This window comes from Musca autumnalis, unplaced genomic scaffold (genome assembly GCF_047663935.1).
Source record: "Musca autumnalis isolate F117 unplaced genomic scaffold, ASM4766393v1 scaffold_3, whole genome shotgun sequence".
NCBI lineage: Eukaryota > Metazoa > Arthropoda > Insecta > Diptera > Muscidae > Musca > Musca autumnalis.
The window spans coordinates 86561262-86584722 of NW_027411866.1; the positions used below are offsets into that span (position 1 = coordinate 86561262).

The window sequence follows — 23461 nt, forward strand, 5'->3', positions numbered from 1 at the left end:
CAGTTTTTGGTGGAGTAGTGCTGAAACCCCTAAGAACCTTATGTGTCAAGTTACGGATAGTTCGGGTAAAAATTGTAGTTAAATCCTCATAATACCGAATAAAGAGAGTTACTGTTCGAACTTGACCTGCCTATGAAAATAAGATTCTCGCGTGCAAAAATGATTACAACAGACGGACAGGGGTAGATCGACTCAGAATTTTATCCTGATCAAGAATGGGAGGGTTGGCGTTTTTTATTTTGGATGGCGACTTCTATTTTGTTTTTCAAAATGGTCAGGCTTAATCCTATAGTCGTTGTTTTAATATTTTATTAAAACAACTTTAACTTATTAGTGGAAAAAATTGGCGATGTTTACCAAGCGCTAAGGCAGGGAAGGCTATAGTTTCGGATCTCGCCACAGGTCCTCATCAGTTCCCTTGTTTCTTGGTTTTCAACAAGAAACTTTTTAGTCCCAACATCGCCAATTTTTCCCACTAATAAATAAAAGTTGTTTTAATAAAATATTAAAACAACGACTATGGGATTAAGCCTGACTATCTTGAAAAGCAAAATACTGATCAAGAATATATATACTTTATATGGTCGCAACTGCATTTTCACGAAAATTCTCAAAATCACACCAAATTTTCATACCATTTTTAACCACAACAATGAACTGGTAACTTTTTTCATTGATAGGAAAATAACACTGTACAACACAAAAAATAATTACAGGTAAAAACGGGCAGATTATGAAAGGGAAAGAAAAATAAAAGACACCTGTATCGGCGTTTTGAAAGTTTACGTCGAGAAGTACCCTAAATGCGTGGGGAAAATTCCCACTACTTGTACATTTTTAGAAATATTCGAGGATATTAGGATTCCCTGGAGTCCTAGCGTTTTAGGCATTTAGTGTCTTTAACAATATTACGGCCAACAATCCGTGGAATCTTTTAATTACAAAATTTAACCCTCAAGCGAGTCCACAAAGGGGTATTTTTGGTCCTTTTTTCCAAAAACGTTTTAAATCCCCTTTAAAATGTGATCGAATCGGATCCGAATATTCTACAAAAATTTTCGCCTTAAAATTTCACTATCAGAACTCTAAATCTTACCTGAACGCCCAGAATCTGTTAAAATCATTCCATCGGAAATCAGTCCATAGTTTAAGGCCACGTTTTACGAGTTTTGTCTAGATTTTTCTTATTCTTGAACATTAGAAAAATTTTAGGGTTTAGGTATTTGGAAGTTATTAAATTGGATGAAATTTGGCTTTCTAAGTTCAAGGTGGTCAAAAAATTTATCCACCGAAAAGACAATATCAACCTCAAAATTGCGAACATAGGTCCACGTCTTGGTATGACATTTTTATGCCCTCAGCCTTCAGGCTAACGAGGTTATATACACTTTCATACGATCAAAATGTGTCTTATCGACATAATTATTTTAGACCCCAATTGAGGCGCTCAGCGTAAAAACGGCCTAACCCACATGCCCAAAAAACCTTTTGAAACAAATTCCAAAAAATGCCATATTTTATTATATTAGTATATAGTATATAGTATTACCTAGTGTTAATCAATGCAATATGGAATTGTTTTAATAGTTATTTCAAAAGGTCCTGGTTAGGCCTTTATAGTCTGTTTGATTTTTGTGGACATGTGGGTTAGGCCGTTTTGGCGCAGAGCACCTCAATTATGTTTGACGAAATCTGTTTCAGACAATTTGGTGTCGTTGTAGCTATCTCCTTCCGTCTGGCTGACTGGACGCACAATAACTCTCGAACGGATCAACCGATTCGGTCCAAAATTTAGCCTTCGTAATATTTTATCCAAACTTAGTGTAAGTTCGAAGATGAGCCATATCGGTCCACTACTTCAGGTACCTCCCCATAAACATTCGAAACTTTTCGCTAAAATGGTTCGCACGGCAACTCTGGTCCATACTTCGCACATCATAATATTTTTTCGAGACATAGATCGTCCAAACATACTTTAAAGAATTTCATCTATGCTTTCTTAAATAAAACCGTTTTCAATGATTAAACAAAAATATCTATTTAACACATTTTGGCATAACAAATAATTAAAAGATTGACCGATATGGCCCTCTTCGAAATTAAACTAAGTTTGGACCGATATAATAATTTGGACCGATTTTAATTTCGACAGACTGACTGACATGACTAGATCGACTCAGAATTTTATTCTGATCAAAAATATTTATAAATTATGGGGTTGCAAATAAGTATTTCAATGCATCACAAACGGAAAACCAACTTTATATACCCTCCATACTATGGTGGTGGGTATACAAATTACATATCTCATCTATTTTTCAACCGAATTCATTGGCTTTTCCAATTTTCGAAAGCTTACTTGCAAATAATAAATTAAATATTATAAAATAAGAAATAAATTATCTTCTAAGTAACCTAGAGATCGAGGAAAAACATTTTCCTGTTTTTATGCGTCTTTTACACTTCAATCACCATGAGCTATATTTTTTTAAAAGTTATTAACAAATGTTTAGTTTAACCACTTTTAAAAATACATAGCTTATTCGAAAGATATTAGTCACGCATTTGCAGTTATCAGGGACGTACGCAGGATTTCATTTCGGGGGGGGGGGGGGCCCAACTTGACCAAAAATCATGAAAATTGAAAATGGTGTGTAGGGTTACGTAAAGCTTTTTTAAGGTTTAGCTGTTGATTTTATATGAAATATTGACACAAAGTATACAAATTCAGTAGAGAAAGATCACAATATTTAGGATACAATTTTAACTTTTTACAGAGTATTAAATATAAGTTAAATATAAGATATTTAGAATTGAAATTGAAACCACGTTTGGTATTGTCGCCATATAAAAGTTGCGCCCCGTTTTCAGTATTTTTTACCTATATGATTAAAAATATAGGTCAACGTTATGGTATATCCCAGCATTTTAAAAGTACAGAGAATTGCCATTATTTCTGCTATCGCAAGATTTTCAGTATTTCAAAGCTCTTAATCTAATTTTTAGAATATAATACAGATTTTGGGATTCCTTTTTGTGATAGAGCCTCCATGCAGAAAGTGGTTAAAATATATCCACGTTTTAATCCAATCCCTACTTAACTATATTCGCGAGTAGGACGAATTGAGTTATACAGAAGTTATAGGGTATAGGGGTATTACATATCGAAATACCCATACGACTTCTATAAAGAAGAATAACACGTATCTGCAAGCACAGATTGGACTTCTATACCTAGCTATTGTGTCGATAACCTAAGAATAAACTATTCTTTAATGCCATCTTCTTCTTTATTTGCTAATTCGATTTTCGAATGTAAGCGACCATACAATACAATACATATCGAGGTACATTTCATTTACTTATTTATATACATATTAAATTTGATATTATTTAGTACTATATATTTATAAATTATTAACAATTATCTCAAAAGTGTTTCTATTTCTTGCCGCATTTAGAAGGTTTGCCGAATTATTATATTTTGTCCATTCTTCTATGTTCTTTAGCCAGGTCATCTCTTTTCGGCCTCTGGTACGCCGACCTTCAACTGTTGCTTTCAGGATTTTTTGTAATAATCTATATTTTACATTTCTCATGATGTGTCCCAGATATGAGGTTTTTCGTTTTTTGATTGTAGCTATGAGTTCTCTTCTTTGATTCATTCTTGTCAATACTTCGGCATTTGTCACGTGCTCAGTCCATGGTATTTTTAAAACTCTGCGGTAGACCCACATTTCGAAGGCTTCCAATCGTCGTATATCAGCAGCTTTAATAGTCCACGTCTCCACGGCATACAGTAGAACTGACTAGATGTAGCATTTTATAAACCTTGCTTTTGTTTCGATGTTTATATCATGATTGACAAGGATTTTCTTATATTTAAAAAATGCATCTCTTGCCATCTCTATCCGACATCGTATTTCCTTCGAGCAATCCCATTGGTCATTAATAAGTACACCCAGGTATTTGAAGGTATGTACTCTCTCGACATATGCATTATTTATTTTTAATTTAGCTTCATTATGTTGATTTTTCTTACTAACAATCATTAGCTTTGTTTTGTTAGTATTAATTTTTAGTCCATATGATTCGCTACATAAGGTGAGTTGGGTTACTAATTTTTGGAGTCCTGATATACTATCAGCGATTATAGTAGTATCATCTGCATATCTAATGTTGTTTATAAAGGTGCCGTTTATTTGTATTCCTTCCCGGATATTTGTAGTGGATTCTTGGAAAATTCTCTCTGAGTATATATTAAATAGGAGTGGAGATAAAATACATCCTTGTCTGACTCCTCTCGATATTGATATCTCATCTGTCAGACTTCCATTGACATTTATCTGTGCAGTTTGCTGCCAGTATAAGTTTCTAATGCACCGGATTTCTTTATCATCAATTCCGATAGACACAAGTATTTCCATTAACTTATCGTGTTGCACTGTGTCAAACGCTTTCTCATAATCTATGAAGCACAAGAAAATGTCCTTGTGAACATCTCGGCATTTTTGTATTAGGACCTGGACACAAAGTAGAGCTTCTCTCGTCCCCATCCCTTCCTTAAAGCCAAATTGATTTGATCCCATAGCTTGTTCGCATTTTTGATATATTCTTTTGTGAATAATTCGTAGAAATATTTTCAGGGAGTGGCTCATTAAACTGATTAGGCGGTAGTCGCTACACTGTTTAGCGTGACTTTTTTTAGGAATCGCTATAAACGTTGATTTTAGCCAGTCTTGTGGGTAAAAGCCTGTATTGTATATGTGGTTCATCAAACTTGTCAAGAGATCAATGTTATTTTCGTCAATCATTTTTAGCAATTCAGCGGGAATTTCGTCTGGTCCCGTTGCTTTCCTATTTTTCAGTGATGTTATAGCACTTTCAACCTCCATCTTCGTAATACTTGATCCAGTCAACGGTTCTGGTGTTTGGTCATTAAAACATGTTCTGTTATTATCAGTAAATAGATGTTGGATATACTTCTTCCAAATTACTTTCTTCTCTGATTCTTCAAACACTGCTTCATTTTTGTTGTTGTAAAGAATTGGCGAAATTGTTCTGCGATATATTCCTGCTGTCTCTTTCAGTTTTTTGTGCAAATTAAAATCGTCGTGCAAGCTTTGCAATTTTTCTATTTCCTGGCATTGGTTATTTAAATGTTTATTTTTTGCAGCTCGAATCTGTATTTGAATTTCTCGGTTCAATTCCCAATACTTTTCATAGTTCGAGTTTTTATATTGCCGTCTTTCGTTTAATAGTTCCTGAATTTCAGTTGTCATCCATTCTTTTGTTTTTGGTCTTACGAAATTTCCCAGCGTATTTTTTCCGATGTTATGTATAGTATTTTTGATTTTATCCCATATATTTTCCACATTTTCCCTATGGATGTCACTTAGTTCCGAATTAATAAGACTTTTTACATGTACTTTAGTGGCTGGATCGTCAAGTTTGCCAAGGTCAAGTTTTCGATGTTGTTTTTTCTTCAGCGGAGCCCTAATTTTGATGTATATATTGGCCATAAGGAGATTGTGGTCAGATGGTACGTCTGCTCCTGGATATGTAGATACTTTCGATACAGAAGTGGAGTAACGTTTGTTAACCAGAATGAAATCGATTTGGTTTCTTATTACGTTTCCAATGCTATCCTGGGGGGATTTCCAGGTGTAGAGTCTTCTAGCTGGTAGACAGAACATCATCTGGTATTCTTGGCAGAACTGTATGAGTCTGTCACCTTTCTCATTTCTTTCTCCCAATCCATATTGTCCAGTAACTCCTGTTACTGCCTCTTTTCCTACTTTAGCGTTAAAGTCGCCTTGGATGATGGTTATTTCATGTTGTTTTGTCAGGTGTAGCAATTCTTCGATTTCACTGTAGAACGCCTCTATTTCTTCATTGCTTTTGTCCGACGTTGGAGCATAAACTTGAATAACATTGATGTTGAGAGGTTTCGCTTCAATTTTTATCATCATTGTTCTATCGGATTTTGGTACAAATCCTAAAACATTTTTAGCTATGCGGTCTGTTACAATTATTCCAACCCCATTCCTATGCGTTTTGTTGAGATTGCCTGAGTAAAACATTTTCGAGTTTTGCGATATAAATTCTCCGCAATCTGGCCACCACGTTTCGCTTATACCAAGTATATCAATGTGAAGTCTATTCATTTCGTTTAGAGTATTAGCTAGTTTTCCAGCTTCGTAAAGACTGCGTACATTCCATGTACCGATGTTAAGTTTTGATTCAAATCAATTAATCAAATTTAATGCCATAAAAACGCCAAATTTGATTAATTAAAAACTTTAGAAATTTAAAAACGGACGATACAGACTACGATTCATAGACTCCAAATCCTTTTCAGAGTACTGTTTGAGACTACAAAACTCATGTTTGGACTAAGTCACAGCATGGTCGATAAAATATCTCAGAAACCAATTGGCAAACTCTAGCTAAGTCGTGACAAAATAATATAAGTCGAAAATTTGCATGATTGTTGTTCCGGCTGCATTCTTTACGTTTGGTATAATGTTAAAGAACGACTTAACTAACTTTAATTGAAAGGTGCTTACACTTGGGAAGTTTTTGCAGTTTCGGAAACTACAATGTTCATAGATGAGAAAAATCCAAAAACAAGAAAAAAAATCGCTGGACGGATTTTTAAATAAATCGCGGTCAAAGTTCACAAAGTTAGTTGAAAACGGCTTACACCTGGGAAAATAGATGGAAAATAACCCAAAAAATGTGACTTTTGATCGCGATTTATTTGAAAATTCCTCCGGCGATATTTTTTTTGTTTTTTTTTTTCATCTATGAATAGTTACTGCTCCCACAAGCCATTTTAGTTGGTCTCCTTAGAATTTAGAGCTTTGAAGTATGGACTTTCCCCCTCAAAATTTGATATCGCAGTAAACAAGACTACAAATGTCAAAAAAGTCCAAAGGATCAGTCTTAAGCTGCACTTATGTTGAAATTTGAGAGGGACGTACCGAAAGATGTTGGCCACACATATTCTCTTGGAACTTGTTGTACATTTGGAAAAAAAATTTATTTGAAGAACTGGTTCGATATATTTCTGGAAGAAATACTGCGATGTGCAAAGTTCAGATCGAATCGACTACTACCATTTTAGCGAAATTTTTTTTCTTTACGAGATCCAAAACTTTGACCAAATCGGTTGATCCGTTCGAAAGTTATCATGCGCTCCAGCCTTCCAGACAACTGAGATACAGACGGACGGTCTGTCCGTCCAAACATATCGCTCATTTACTCAAAAAGTGGCATAAAAAAAAAACGGGTTTTTTGAGTTAGCAATTTCTATTTTTTCTACGACATTTATTTTATCTTGTGTCAAATTTTCATGTTGATATCTCTAAAAATCAACGAGTTACAGCTTGTTTTCTAGGAGTTTGGCATAAATCAACAAAAAGGTTTTTTGAGGTTATAAAGAACTAAAACAATTCGAATCATGCTTGATCTTGCACATAAATTTAGCACGAATATCTGCAAAATCTGTACAAAAGATGATCCCAATAGTTATTTTATTTTCGCGATTTATTTGAAAATTCCTCCGGCGATATTTTTTTTGTTTTTTTTTTTCATCTATGAATAGTTACTGCTCCCACAAGCCATTTTAGTTGGTCTCCTTAGAATTTAGAGCTTTGAAGTATGGACTTTCCCCCTCAAAATTTGATATCGCAGTAAACAAGACTACAAATGTCAAAAAAGTCCAAAGGATCAGTCTTAAGCTGCACTTATGTTGAAATTTGAGAGGGACGTACCGAAAGATGTTGGCCACACATATTCTCTTGGAACTTGTTGTACATTTGGAAAAAAAATTTATTTGAAGAACTGGTTCGATATATTTCTGGAAGAAATACTGCGATGTGCAAAGTTCAGATCGAATCGACTACTACCATTTTAGCGAAATTTTTTTTCTTTACGAGATCCAAAACTTTGACCAAATCGGTTGATCCGTTCGAAAGTTATCATGCGCTCCAGCCTTCCAGACAACTGAGATACAGACGGACGGTCTGTCCGTCCAAACATATCGCTCATTTACTCAAAAAGTGGCATAAAAAAAAAAACGGGTTTTTTGAGTTAGCAATTTCTATTTTTTCTACGACATTTATTTTATCTTGTGTCAAATTTTCATGTTGATATCTCTAAAAATCAACGAGTTACAGCTTGTTTTCTAGGAGTTTGGCATAAATCAACAAAAAGGTTTTTTGAGGTTATAAAGAACTAAAACAATTCGAATCATGCTTGATCTTGCACATAAATTTAGCACGAATATCTGCAAAATCTGTACAAAAGATGATCCCAATAGTTATTTTATTTTTTGTGTATTAACCTTTTTAAGTTGGGAAGTCAAATTTCATTCCGCAACTTAAAACGCGTTTTTCTTGAAACTTGATTTTTTAAAATATAAATGAGCGATATGTGCAATTATAGGGAAAAATGCAAGTGAGTATGCTACATTTAGCAGATTTTAGCAGGTTTTGACGAACACAAATTCATTTTTCTTCATAATTTTCTCCTCTTGTTTAGCAACAAGTAAAAAAAATGTTGGTGAAGGCAGCGAAACAAATTTCTAATTGGCTTTCAATATATAGTCCAGGAAGAACGCTTCATACATTTTGTACAATAGACATTTTTCATGCACTTCCATTCCCACAATACTGAATTATTTTGGATTCAGGATGAGTGTAAAGCCTCGAGACCTCAACATAGCTTGAATAAGACATAACAAATATGGAGCATATTCAATACGGAATTCGTATTTAATAGTGGAATGATGTGGCATGAAAACGTTATTCAGATTTCATTGGAAGTTTCTCCCAAGAGGAGTATACAAACAAAAAATTTGAAAAAAAAATCTTACATAACTTGACTTGATGTACATTTTCTGTACAGAAACTTCATATATATAAGATAGATATATAAGTTTTCATTTGAAATCTCCTAACATAAAAAATGTTTATGACAAAAAAAAAATTTAATAATTGGTTACAGTTGCTTAATAAATTTTGTTCGACCAAACCATTTGGGGGGGGGGGGGGCCCCCCGTGCCCCCCCCCCTGCGTACGTCCCTGGCAGTTATAAAATAAAAAATAGTACATCAGAACATCTGCAATTTTTTTTTTCAACTTTTGTATAACAATATAATTTTTTGAAACTTTTTAAGGATCTAGGGGGGGGGGGGGCAGCTGCCCCTCCCTACCCATAGCTGGCTACGCCCATGGTATAAGCCATGGGTTTTTGATATTGTATGTTAAAATCCGGGGGAGGTCTACGGATATAGTAAGGTGAAATGATACGACATATACACAAGCGATCATCTGAATTCAAATTTAAGTCAAAGGGGCATGATATCACCGACCTTTATAGTGCTGTAATACATATATAGTCAAAAAGTCAAAAATTTGTTTTCTGTTCACAAGTCATAAAACAAACACGAATAAGTACAAAAGAATGGACTACTGAGGTTATACAGCACTATAAAAGTCGGCGATGAGTTAAATTTGAATTACAATTTTCTGCTTTATTGTCGTCGATGAAACATTCTTCCAGACCAATTTTCGAACATTTATGATACATGTGGTTAACTATGGTGGATTTGTGAGCATGATAATACTTAAATTTGTACTGCAAGGAGAGTTAAAAAATGAAGCTTGAACTAAAATACCAACTATTTTCAATGACCTTTCTAATTTATCGATACTAATAATATGGCTACACTTGGTATTTGCTTTCAGACAATTTTCGAAGCTCAGAAGAGATCTAACGAAATCAAAAAGTCATTTAAAGCAAGTTTATAAAACGTTTTTGTTTGAATATTTCTTGATTTTATCTGAAAGTTCTTGGTAACTTTTCCATGTTGAGAATTCAACCAACGTTCCAAATAAAGCGGGTCAAATTTGTTGTAGGATTTATCAGAATGTTCCATTTTACTAAACTACACCAAAAAACGGCGCAATATTTGCTTGGGTAGTACAATTTTTCAATTTTATTTGATTCAAACCTATTCTGATGATCGCAAAAAATTTACACTTTTTTGTACATTTTTTACTATAATTGGGATATTTTCCGAAAATATGGCAACACCATCAAGTTTTTTCTTGGGAATGTTGGCATAGTATAGGACTCTCAAAAACTAAATAGTATGGATCTGTAATACGAACACATCAGAAGATACCTTGACATATAAAAAGAAAAAAAAATCAAACCTATTCAGATGATCGCTAGTGTATGTAGGTCCTAACATACATGATTTTGGAGTGACTCTAGAAAAATTAAAAGAAAAATTTAAATTTTTTGGAAATGGAATATGAAAGAATTGGCAACATTTCCCATATGTGAAGCAGAGTCGATTCTGGTCGATCTATGCATGTCCATAGGACGCTAAAATTTTGGAAAGATGTCTTTTTTGTTTGTCAGCAGGTCATGTTCCAAGGTGGGCTATATCGTTTTGATATAACCGCACGATTTCAGGTAGCTTTTAGCTACATTTTCTGACCGAATTAGCTATAACTTGGTATTTTGGGTTCCTAGTGGTTAAAAAACGTATCTAGCAAGGTCCATATTTTGAAATAGCCCCCAATACCGGTACAGTCCGATTTCAGGTATTTTGTCGTTCTTAAGTGCAATTTATGAACGAATTAGCCATAATTTGGTAGAAAAACTTATCTATAATTTAGAAAACGTATCTATTAAAGATTTTGAACATACATAGTTCCCTCTTTTGGATTAGCCCCTATGTAACTGTACTTTATTGGAATTATAATTCAATTGTGTTGCGCATTTGTGTATCTAGTACGCATTGAAATATGAAATTGTCCATTTTCCTAACTTTAATGTATTCATTAAAAATATTTAGTCAGTCAATAAAAATGATTCAATTCCTAGCGGTCAGAAAATATTTTGGACATGCTTCGATATAGCCCCCATATAACACTACCACCCGTTTTGAAGTATTTGGATGTTATTATCTAATTTTTATACCCTCCACCATAGGATGGGGGTATATTAAGTTTGTCACTACGTTTGTAACTACTCGAAATAATCATTGTAGACCCCACAAAGTATATATATTCTTGATCAGCGTGCAATTCTACATCGATATAGCCATGTCCGTCCGTCTGTCCGTCTGTCCGTCTGTCCGTCTGTGGAAATCACTCTAGCGTCCAAACGGATTGACGTAGGTTGATGAAATTTTGGGAAAATACATTATATTTACGTAGGACTTTTGGTATTGAAAGCGGGCTATGTAGGTCCACGCTTTCGTATAGCCCCCATACAAAATGACGCGTGACGCGTCGTCGTTTTAAGGAATTTTTAAGATATTTGGCCCATTTTACCACCGAATTGGTTGTAATTTGGTACTTTGTGTCTCCAGAGGCCAAAAAATATTCCTACCAAAGTTGGGTTATATAGGTCCACGTTTTGGTATAGCCCCCATATAAGGCCCCATATTAAGTACGCGTCATTTCAATATATTTTGAATGTATTAGACCCATTTGACCACAGAATTGGTTGTAATTTGGTATTTTGTGTCTTCAGAGGCCAGAAAACATTCCTACCAAAGTTGGGTTATATAGGTCCACGTTTTGGTATAGCCCCCATATAAGACCCCTTATAAAGTACGCGTCATTTTAATAGATTTTGAATGTATTAGACCCATTTGACCAAAGAATCGGTTGTAACTTTGTATTTTGTGTTTCCAGAGGCTAAGAAACATTTCTACCATAAAATGTTTATATAGGTCCACGTGTCGATATAGCCCCCATAATACAAAATCTCCCGATTTTCGATATTTTGAACGTTTTAGCCTCATTATCACACCGATATGGCTGAAATTTGGTATTTAGTCTTCTTTAGGCGTATAAAACTTTCCCCCAGAAATTTGTAGGTATAGGTCCACGCCATCATATAGCCCCCATAGAACGGTACCTTCCGAATTTCGGTATTTTGAAGGTTGTGGCCACATTAATCCACCGAAATGGCTGAAATTTGTGGTGGAGGGTATAAAAAGTTCGGCCCGGCCGAACTTAACGCTTTTCTTACTTGTTCTCTCTAAATTGGCTGTAGTTTGGCATTTAGGTTATCTCAGTGATAAAGAAACATCTTCATTAAAAATTGTAAACATGGGTCCACGTTATGGTATAGCATATACCATAGACTAATAAACATACAGACGCCGTAATGCTCTCACAGAGTATGTTCGAACTGAGTGCGTTAAATAAGAAACTCAATATGAAATGCAAAAAAAAAAAAATTACAATTTAAGAAATATTTTATTCTGGCAAAAGACTACATGGGGATATCCAAGCAAATATTTTAATTTTCCCCAAAAATCGTCTTCGAACTTTCTTGAGTTTTCAGGTTTGAGTGACTTGACCGCGGAAAAATTGAGTAATCCGTCGTCTGTATGTTCATTAGTCTATGCATACACCGATACTGGCCGATTTCTGGTGTTTTTAAGTTTTGATCTACATTTTCCGACTAAATTGGCAATAATTTTGTTTTGAGGGTCCACGTTTTTAAATAGCCCCCATAAAAAGGTAACGCCCGATTTTATATATTTAGGTGTCATTTGGCATTAAGGTTTCAAACTGGGTAAAAAATTCTCCACCAAAAATTGCGGACATAGAGCCACGTTTTTGTATGACCTCATATAACACTATGCAACACTGAAAATGCAAACAACTTCTAGTATGCATTTTTTGAAAGTACATATTTAGACTACAAAATCCCTAGTAGAGTTTTGTCCTGTCAGATCCAGTTCGGATATTATGGACTCATCTAAACCGGGCTAAATCTACACTTTTTTGCATTTATCAGGCCTTTTCCTCAGAAATGAATTGGAATTTGGCCTTGCTGTCTTTAGCAATATTGTAGCCCTAAACTAGTATAACTTATCTTTTGAAAAAACCACATAAGAAAAACTCCATCTAGGGCATCAGAATCTATAAAATATAGAAAATTTTACATAATTGCTGAAATTCTTTAAAACATTCTGAACCTCTAAAATGCTTACTTCATGATGTTTCAGCTGTATTTTGCATCACATCTTTTACAACACGTATTTCAAATACAGTTCACACCAACAGTTTTCTCTCGCATTTCGGAGTTCACCACATTATTGACTTATTTATTAAATGGTCTTTGAAAAATATACTACAAACAACGTGATAGAGGCATTTTACAGCAATGACATGTTCTAAAGAGTTGTGTATTACATTCCAGAATATTTTTCCAAAAGAAAATATTTTGAAAAAATTAACGATTTTGGAGATACGGTGCGAAATATATAAAAATTTTGGAATTTTAGCATATATTTTGAAATTTGAGGCAATAAATGTAGTTTTTCGAGTTCATTGTTTCTCCAAATATTTTATTCTTGTCCTTATCTACAAATTTGCTTCAGAGTTCAGAAGAAGATTCCCACTGGTTTCAGAGATATAGCCCCGAATTTCTTTAAAAACCCAATATTTAACCATGTTTAGATGGGGCCATAAAATCCGAGCTGGATCTGACCAAACAATCTGACTAACAAAACAACCCGTAAATGTTTATTTATGTTGTAACAACGAAAAAGAGAAACAAACCACAGCAACGCTGGCGTGCGAGAAAGCCCATCTATGGATCTGACACAACAAAACCCAACTAAGGTTTCTTGCCGTTTGGGTCTGTACTTTCAAAAAATCCTCAGTTCGAATTGTTTGCACAAGATCACCTTAAAAATGTTACACAGTGTAACGGTACCACCGTTTAAGTGGTCATTCGTATGTTTTATCTACCAAATGTTTTTTTGTTTATTAAGATATTCTCTTAGGTGATCTCTCTCTTAAACCATCATAATTAAACGTAAAATATCTTCAGTATCTTCTTACATTCTCTTCAATGCTTGTCGTTTTGTTCTTCCTTAGCCAGTCAGATTCATGTCTACATATTTTGCATGGCTTCTCTTTTGTTGCTCTTTTATTATTCTTCAGATACATTTTCTTTCATTCACCATATAATAAACAGAGAGTCAATACTCTGCCGTTCACCCATACAGAGAGTTGGACAAGTTTTTTTTTTTTCAAAGTACTCCAAGTCGAATGATGAATGCATTAAAAGAAAATCTGAAAATTCCAACAACAATCGGCATTCTCCAGTTGGCGTTCTTGTTCAGTGTGTAAACAACTTTTGCGGTGTGATTACGCTGTATACGGGTTTATCGTTTGCGTATGCGTGTTCATTGTGTGTTGCATGACGCAGATCTGCTGCCTCAAGCGATGTCGATCAAAGTACCAGCCTGTTAGTTGTGTATCGTGTAGTAGATATGATTTTGAAAGATACAACTGGTTGCGAATATCTGCTAGTTGTTGATTTGGATAGTGGGTGTGTGTATTGTTGATGTTTTTTTGCATAAATGTGACTTAGAAAAATCTAAACGAGTCGACGAATATCTAACGGATATTAAGTAATTGTGTGCTTAATTTGTCGTCGTCTACGCTGTCATTGTGTATCCAGTGCTATGCGTGGAAATTAAGAACAACACTGGAAAATTAAGAATAAAGGTAGAATAAATAGCGTCTTTATGAGCATGTGTGCGTTTTTAACGAATGTGTATAATATGTTCCAAAACTTCTAAGTTTCTGTGAAATCTGAGAAAAGATGCAAGTAAGAATTCAACTTGCCGCAAAAGCCCTGCAAAATAAATATTTTTTATACCTACTAATGTGCAAGTTTATTCATTAAGCGTGAAGTTATCGTGTTGTCAATGTCGATCTTTGTGCTGTGATCTTGAATTGTTGTTGGTCACACAAATGCCTTCGTGTAGTGTTATCCGATCAGTTTCATCCAGACGCACAATATAGTGCAAGCATAATTTACAATAGCACGGTCGCCCGGTCGGTGGTATGTGTGGGTGTTGTTAAAGTAGCAAGAAAGAATCATCATCATTATCATCTTCGTCATTTATACATATGTATGTTAATGCAACAATAATCAGATTTAATTGAGTTAACAAGTGCATCATACAATTTAAGAATTCCGGTGTGTTGTGTTCCGTTCATTGCATGCAGTACAAACGAATTTGTTCTTGTTTTTTGAAGGCTAGACGGTATAAAATCTGATGCAGATCACCATAAAGCTAAATCAGCATTTTAGTGGATAACGATTGGATTAATAAGAAGGTTGGTATTTATTACAGTTCTTGGAGTATAGTAAAACAAATTGCAGTGGAATCGGACAACGTTGGGTCAGTTTAGGCATTTAAGATCTTTGGTTTTTGTTTGTGGGAGAAGGAATTATTTTGATTTGAAAACAGTGTCACTGATGGTCCAGAACTTCACTTTGCCGACATATTGTATTTTTGAAAATTTTAAGTAAAGAAATTACATAAACTATGTAGCATTGAGTTGTTTTACAAAAAAAAAAAGTCATTAAAAATTACCGTCAGCAGATAGTTGCTGACAATCTACTACCGTTACACATATACAAAATTGTAATTTCATCAATTAACTTAATGCGATAACAAAAAATTTTTGTGATTTTCATTTATTTAAGTTTTGCGTATTTGGATTTTTCTACATTTTGGCTATATCAAAAATATTGCAGCACCAAGAGGACTAAACACCAAATTTCGGCCATTTCGAAAATACCGAAAATCGAGAGGTACCGTTCTATGAGGGCTGTGCCAAAGTGTGGACTCACAAATTTCTGTGGCAAGGTTTTGTAGCCGAAAAGAAGACTAAATATCAAATTTCAGCCATTTCGGTGAGATAATATGACTAAATCCTTCAAAATACCAAAACTTGGAAGATCCGGTTCTATGAGGTCTACATGAAAACGTGAACCCATACCGACAAATTTGTGGGGGATAGTTTTGTAACTCCAAAGAAGACTAAATACCAAATTTCAGCCATTTCGGTGAGATAATGTGGCTAATCCTTAAAAAAATAAAAACATCGGGAGGTACCGTTCTGTGCGGGCTATATCAAGACGTAAACCCATACTGACAATTTTTTTTGGAAAGTTTCGTAGCCACAAGGAAGATTAAGTACCACATTTTAGCCAATTCAGCGGGAGAATGTGAAAAAAACCTCTAACTACGGTGGAGGGTATAATAAATAATGTCTTGTAAGGAGATTTTCTACGACAAAATTTCCGAATTAATTCTATGGCCAGGTCAGACTTTGCAGGGAGCCAAGCAAACATTCATTAAAAACCCTCTTACTAACCCATTGTTTTAACAAGGGTCAATCAAATACCACGCGGACATGCCCCTGCTAAAATAATTAGTAGTAAGGGATGTTGTAATGAGTATTTTTCTGGGTTTAGTTGTCATTAGTTGTAAGGGAAACAACTTTAAATTTCCGCCGATGGTGCTTTTAAAAAATATTGAATTTATAGATATATAATTATATGGTAAAGAGGGTTCCATATGCGTAGCGGACTTTGTATGTGTTCAAGGGCTAAGGTCGGCTACCCTGGGAATATTTCCTTTATAAACAAAAAAATTTATGTTCAGTCCTTTTGATTTGGGCTCAAAATGAATTTGTAGGGCTTTATAAAAGATCGCCATAGTTTTTGTACCTATTGAGAACTCAAAATAATAAATACATGCAGTGCAGTGAATTTCGCGGTCAGCACATAAAGCCGATCATAAAGCTCACTCGACGTTGTGACCGTTTTAATAACAATTTTACTAAAACAGGATAATTTTTTGCGCTTTTGGCTGTAGTAAAATCTGAGAGTAAAATACATAAATTCGGTAGCCGACTTTGAATCTGTTCAACGTAAAGTTTTAAATCTTGAGCTAATGCCGGATACCCAGGGAAACTTACCTTTCGTCATTCTTATTTGGCCATCGCACAGGTTTTCTGAGGTTGCCCATATAACGAATAACCCTGAATTGATGTACTTACTGTTACCAACACATTGTTCAACCGGATTTGCTGTAATTCGGTACCAGGTTTTCTTGTAGTATATTAAGTCTCCCAGCGATAAAAATTGTTGGTATTGGTCCATGATTTATATCTCGATATGATTTATATCTCGATTTAAGTTATTTTACAAATGTTAACCAAATATTCAAATCGAATACAAAGTTCACTTTTTCTGCAGAATCACCTGTTAAAATGTATTTTTGGTTCACATTGCGGGGAAAGTCTCCGCGTTTTGGCGTGGTCCATTAGGGTGTCCCAATAAAATAAAATATTTAAACGTTTTCTATCACGAGTTTCAACGTCTGCTCTAAGTTACCATGAAAAATAAATCGTTAATAGTACAAAACATATTTTATTGAACATACATAAAAGAAAGATTAATAAAACTACTTAAAAATATTCAAAAAATAAAAAATTGGACCGAGTCAAACTTTTGGTCATACTGCCCAAACCGCAGATGTCCGAAAAATTTTAAACAGTTGTAAAATCCACAGACCCTTGGCTTTAATTTGGTACTAATAAACCTTAAAACTTTAAGAAAATACATACATCTACATCAAGGCACATTTATAGAAGGTAGAAGTGACCGCCAGCTGTATTTTTACTTTTTTGTAAATTTGGTTTTCAAAATGAATAAGGTCTACTCATGAAATTTGAAACATCGAAATTTGCTACCATAAAATACTTCTTTTCATCCTAAACGTGTAAAAAATTGTCGTAGGCCATTCTGAATGCTTTATATTTTACATTTTGATTCAAATTTGTCCTATTTTAGAGGATTTTCAAAATATATTAACGTTTTTCCTGAGAAAATTTTTAGAACGACCCTATTATTCAATATTTTGTATTGCATTTTATTTTCAATAATAACAATGTTGTTTTTGTAAATTTGTTAGTTGTTGTAATTCATGCATCTACCTCATATAAATGTGCCTTGATCTATATTAAATATGTTAACTTCTATCAATATTTTATCTAAAACATTTAGTAACCCTTGTCAATTAGAAGCTTAGGAAATTTACTAAATCTCTCAACTTAAGTCAATAGTTCATTCTTCCAGAAATTCGCTTATAATATAACCATTACGAACCGCGAATAATGAGAATAGCAGGTTAGAGATTTGAAAAATTGGGAATATGATTTGCGTCTTTCATTTCTTTCAAAGATGACATGATTTTTTATTTTTGTCGTTTGGTACATCCACCGTTCATCGTGTAGAGGACATAACTCCCCAAATAAAATTTGGCCTGAAATTAATTTTTTTTAAATTAAAATTGTGAAATATCCGGTTCAAAAATTTAGATAAGCGTCACGGTGGGCCTTAACTGAATTTAAATGAGAGGTGCTTTTTCTCATCTATGAACATTGTAGTTTCAGAAACCGCATAAACCTTCCAGGTGTAAGCACCTTTTATTTAAATTTAGTTAAGGCGCACCGTGCGTATTATTATTCGGCATTGAAGAAAATTTGTTATTAGCGTGTTCGGCATAGCGAGAACTTTTTATGCTAAAATTTCAGTGTCTACATAACTAATAGCGAATATAACGGAAAACATAAATCTTTTTCTGAACAAGGACGGAGTAACGACCTCGTTACATAAGCAGGATGGTATTCTAACTTAAATAATTTCTGTTAAAAGAATAAAGTATGGCTGAATTAAATTTGAACTAGGTTGCAGTGTGCCTTTTAGTCTCTCACCATAAATAATTTGAACAAAAAACAAGCCGATTTTGTATCGAGACATAAAAATACGTGTCATTGTCTTTCTTTTAACTGTTAGTCGTCTTTGAGAAGCGTATTTGGAATATATGGATGTTACAAAATCTCATGTTGTGGTACTTTTACGTACATTAAAAAAGGAGCAAACGGGCATGGAAGGATTTGAATTTGAAGGACGGAAGGTTCTGTAAAAACTATAGGCATGTAATCTCCAAACGAAGCTAAAATAACACCAAATAGAGATATAACGTCAATCACAACATTCAACACGCTATACCTCCGAAACACGATATAAGACGGAAATTTCCTTTTGGATTTTTAGTGTAACCATTATGGGTTTAAAGATTAGAGATTAAAGTGGGCACTTTTTCCTAATCCATCTACCAATAAAAAAATTAGATAACAACAGTATTTTTTTTAGTTTTTTTAAAGTACAAAACTCAATTTTAGCAATATTTTCATATAACTTAGTGAATCTCTTCTCTGCACATTCCTGCTTTAAATATTTTTACAACTTCTCGCAGGACAACGTTACCCAGATTGGAGCCTGTTATATTTTCCCGTATAACGGCCTTCAATTATAAATAAAACCAGTAAGGAAACGATCATAGTCGGGCGGGGCCGACTATATGATACCCTACACCACTGTGAATATGTAAAATATATATAGGAGATATATATAAATTCGAACTGATTTCTATATAATATGGTACACATATTACTAGACCGAATTCCGTCACACATTCCAAATTTCATCAAAATTGGACAGATATAGGGGTTTGGTAAAGCAAATACGAGAAATCGGGCGAAACTATATATGGGAACTATATCCAGATCTGAACCGATTTCGATGTAATTTGGCACATTTATTTTTAGACCGAATTCAGTCACACATTTCATATTTCATCAAAATCAAACATATACAGCGTGTTTGGTGCAGCAAATACGTGAAATCGGCCGATAATATATATGGGAGCTATATCCAAATCTGAACCGATTTCGATATAATTTGGCACACTTGTTTCTATACCGGATTCAGTCACACATTCCAAATTTCAAAATCGGACATTTATAGCGTGTTTGGTGCAGAAAATACGTGAAATCGGCCGAAAATATATATGTATATGGGAGCTATATACAAATCTCAACCGATTTTCACCAAAAGCAATAGCGTTCTTCCTAAGGCTAAAAAATGATATTCCCCAATTTTTCGCACAATAAATGCAACTTGTACGTGGCGAACGGACGGACATGCATAAATCGACTCAGAAAGTCATTCTATGTATATAAGGGTTATGACTTTTTGACATTTTTTCTAAAAATGATTTCATGTAGTGAGAATGAATGAACTTTTGCCTACTAATGTATAAAATAACATTCATTCCATTTTATTATAGAACAAGTGCGCAAGGCTATAGTCGGGTCGGGGCCGACTATGTGATACCCTGGTAAAATTCAAAATATTAAAATTGGGATTGCTTAGCGCTTTTGCTCTGAATGTCTTCATTAGTACAGGTCAATTTTATTGAAACGCATTTAAGTGCATCGTCAGTACAACTCAAATAAAAAAATGGAAAAGTGGGATGTACGCCAACCATCAATAGGCTTTTTTTCTCTGAGACCCCTATTAACCTCCAAAATTTCGTGAGGATCCGATCAAAATTCCGACCTGTAGTGTGATTGCACAAAATATGGGAAAATACATTTTACTATTGCGATATCTCTGTTGTTTGACGACCTATGACAGCCTACTTCACATCGTTGTAAAGGTGATATTTTCTACGTTTCTTGACAGGTTTTGCTTTCGATGTACCTCTTACAGAAGAGAGATATTCGCTTTGAAATAAGTCATGCCCGGTGAACTTTTGTATTGGGAAAGTCATGCCCGGTGAACTTTTGTATTGGGAAAGTCATCTCCGGTGAACTTTTGTATTAGGAAAGTCATGCCCGGTGAATTTTGTATTGGGAAAGTCATGCCCGGTGAACTTTTGTACTGGGAAAGTCATGCCCGGTGAACTTTTGTACTGGGAAAGTCATGCCCGGTGAACTTTTGTACTGGGAAAGTCATGCCCGGTGAACTTTTGTATGGGAAAAGTCATGCCCAGTGAACTTTTGTATTGGGAAAGTCATGCCCGGTGAACTTTTGTATTGGAAAAGTCATCTCCGGTGAACTTTTGTATTGGGAAAGTCATGCCCGGTAAACTTTTGTATGGGAAAGTCATGCCCGTTGAACTTTTGTATTGGGAAAGTCATGCCCGGGGAACTTTTGTATGGGAAAAGTCATGCCCGGTGAACTTTTGTATTGGGGAAGTCATGCCCGGTGAACTTTTGTATTGGAAAAGTCATGCCCGGTGAACTTTTGTATTGGGAAAGTCATGCCCGGTGAACTTTTGTATTGGGAAAGTCATGCCCGGTGAACTTTTGTATTGGGAAAGTCATGCCCGGTGAACTTTTGTATTGGGAATGTCATGCCCGGTGAACTTCTGTGTTGGGAAAGCCATGCCCGGTGAACTTTTGTATTGGGAAAGTCATGCCCGGTGAACTTTTGTATTGGGAAAGTCATGCCCGGTGAACTTTTGTATTGGGAAAGTCATGCCCGGTGAACTTTTGTATTGGGAAAGTCATGCCCCGTGAACTTTTGTACTGGGAAAGTCATGCCCGGTGAACTTTTGTACTGGGAAAGTCATGCCCGGTGAACTTTTGTATGGGAAAAGTCATCTCCGGTGAACTTTTGTATTGGGAAAGTCATGCCCGGTGAACTTTTGTATTGGGAAAGTCATGCCCGGTGAACTTTTGTATTGGGAAAGTCATGCCCGGTGAACTTTTGTATTGGAAAAGTCATGCCCGGTGAACTTTTGTATTGGGAAAGTCATGCCCGGTGAACTTTTGTATTGGGAAAGTCATGCCCGGTGAACTTTTGTATTGGGAAAGTCATGCCCGGTGAACTTTTGTATTGGGAAAGTCATGCCCGGTGAACTTTTGTATTGGGAAAGTCATGCCCGGTGAACTTTTGTATTGGGAAAGTCATGCCCGGTGAACTTTTGTGTTGGGAAAGCCATGCCCGGTGAACTTTTGTATTAGGAAAGTCATGCCCGGTGAACTTTTGTATTGGGAAAGTCATCTCCGGTCAACTTTTGTATTAGGAAAGTCATGCCCGGTGAATTTTGTATTGGGAAAGTCATGCCCGGTCAACTTTTGAATTGGGAAAGTCATGCCCGGTGAACTTTTGTGTTGGGAAAGCCATGCCCGGTGAACTTTTGTATTGGAAAAGTCATGTCCGGAGAACTTTTGTATTGGAAAAGTCATGCCCGGTGAACTTTTGTATTGGGAAAGTCATGCCCGGTGAACTTTTGTATTGGGAAAGTCATGCCCGGTGAACTTTTGTATTGGGAAAGTCATGCCCGGTGAAATTTTGTATGGGAAAAGTCATCTCCGGTGAACTTTTGTATTAGGAAAGTCATGCCCGGTGAATTTTGTATTGGGAAAGTCATGCCCGGTGAACTTTTGTATTGGGAAAGTCATGCCCGGTGAACTTTTGTATTGGGAAAGTCATGCCCGGTGAACTTTTGTATTGGGAAAGTCATGCCCGGTGAACTTTTGTATTGGGAAAGTCATGCCCGGTGAACTTTTGTATTGGGAAAGTCATGCCCGGTGAACTTTTGTATTGGGAAAGTCATGCCCGGTGAACTTTTGTATTGGAAAAGTCATGCCCGGTGAATTTTGTATTGGGAAAGTCATGCCCGGTGAACTTTTGTATGGGAAAGTCATGCCCGGTGAACTTTTGTATTGGGAAAGTCATGCCCGGTGAACTTACTTTTGTATTGGGAAAGTCATGCCCGGTGAACTTTTGTATTGGGAAAGTCATGCCCGGTGAACTTTTGTATTGGGAAAGTCATGCCCGGTCAACTTTTGTATGGGAAAAGTCATGCCCGGTCAACTTTTGTATGGGAAAAGTCATGCCCGGTGAACTTTTGTATTGGGAAGGTCATGCCCGGTGAACTTTTGTATTGGGAAAGTCATGCCCGGTGAACTTTTGTATTGGGAAAGTCATGCCCGGTCAACTTTTGTATTGGGAAAGTCATGCCCGGTGAACTTTTGTACTGGGAAAGTCATGCCCGGTGAACTTTTGTACTGGGAAAGTCATGCCCGGTGAACTTTTGTACTGGGAAAGTCATGCCCGGTCAACTTTTGTATGGGAAAAGTCATGCCCGGTCAACAATAGCTGTGATATTCGTCATTATTATTAAAATCGCAAGAATTAAAAGTTGGGTTCTATTAGCGGCTATTGCGATATCTTCGTTGTTTGACCACCTACGACAACCTACGTTACATCGTTGTAAAGGTGATATTTTCTTTCATTAGCAGGTTTTGCTTTTGATATACCCCATATAGAGATATTCGCTATGAAATAAAATGTTGACTTTTTCTTCAAATAAGTTTTTTTGCCCATTCCGACACCTGAATATTATCCAACCTTCAGCAAAATCAGTATGCTTCTTCCCCTCCGGGACCTTCATCAACACCCAAAATTTGGTGATGATCGGATTAAAATTGCGACCTGTAGCGTGATTACAAAGTTTAGAGGGACGGACGGACAGACGGACGGACACACATAGCCAGATCGACTTAGCTCATCGAGACATTCATTGTGGTATATATGATGATCTATGACCATTATTTCGTTGCGTTACAAACATTTTGGCCAAAACCTACTTATAATACCCTCCCCACATAGTGATGTAGGGTATAAAAATGTTCCGCACAAACTGTTCACGTTCGTGAAACGCCGTTAATTTCGGACGAGC

The 23461-nt window shown here is 35.5% G+C and overlaps 1 protein-coding gene across 1 annotated transcript in view; it reads left to right on the forward strand.

Annotated features, from left to right (window-relative positions):
- The first annotated feature begins 14157 nt into the window (after positions 1-14157).
- The window catches only part of spri (Src homology 2 domain-containing protein sprint), a 613225-nt gene continuing 603921 nt past the window's right edge, over positions 14158-23461 (forward strand). The window contains exon 1 of the mRNA XM_073972426.1: positions 14158-15182. The gene's annotated coding sequence lies outside the window, so the exon portion shown is untranslated. The remainder of the gene's footprint in view (positions 15183-23461) is intronic.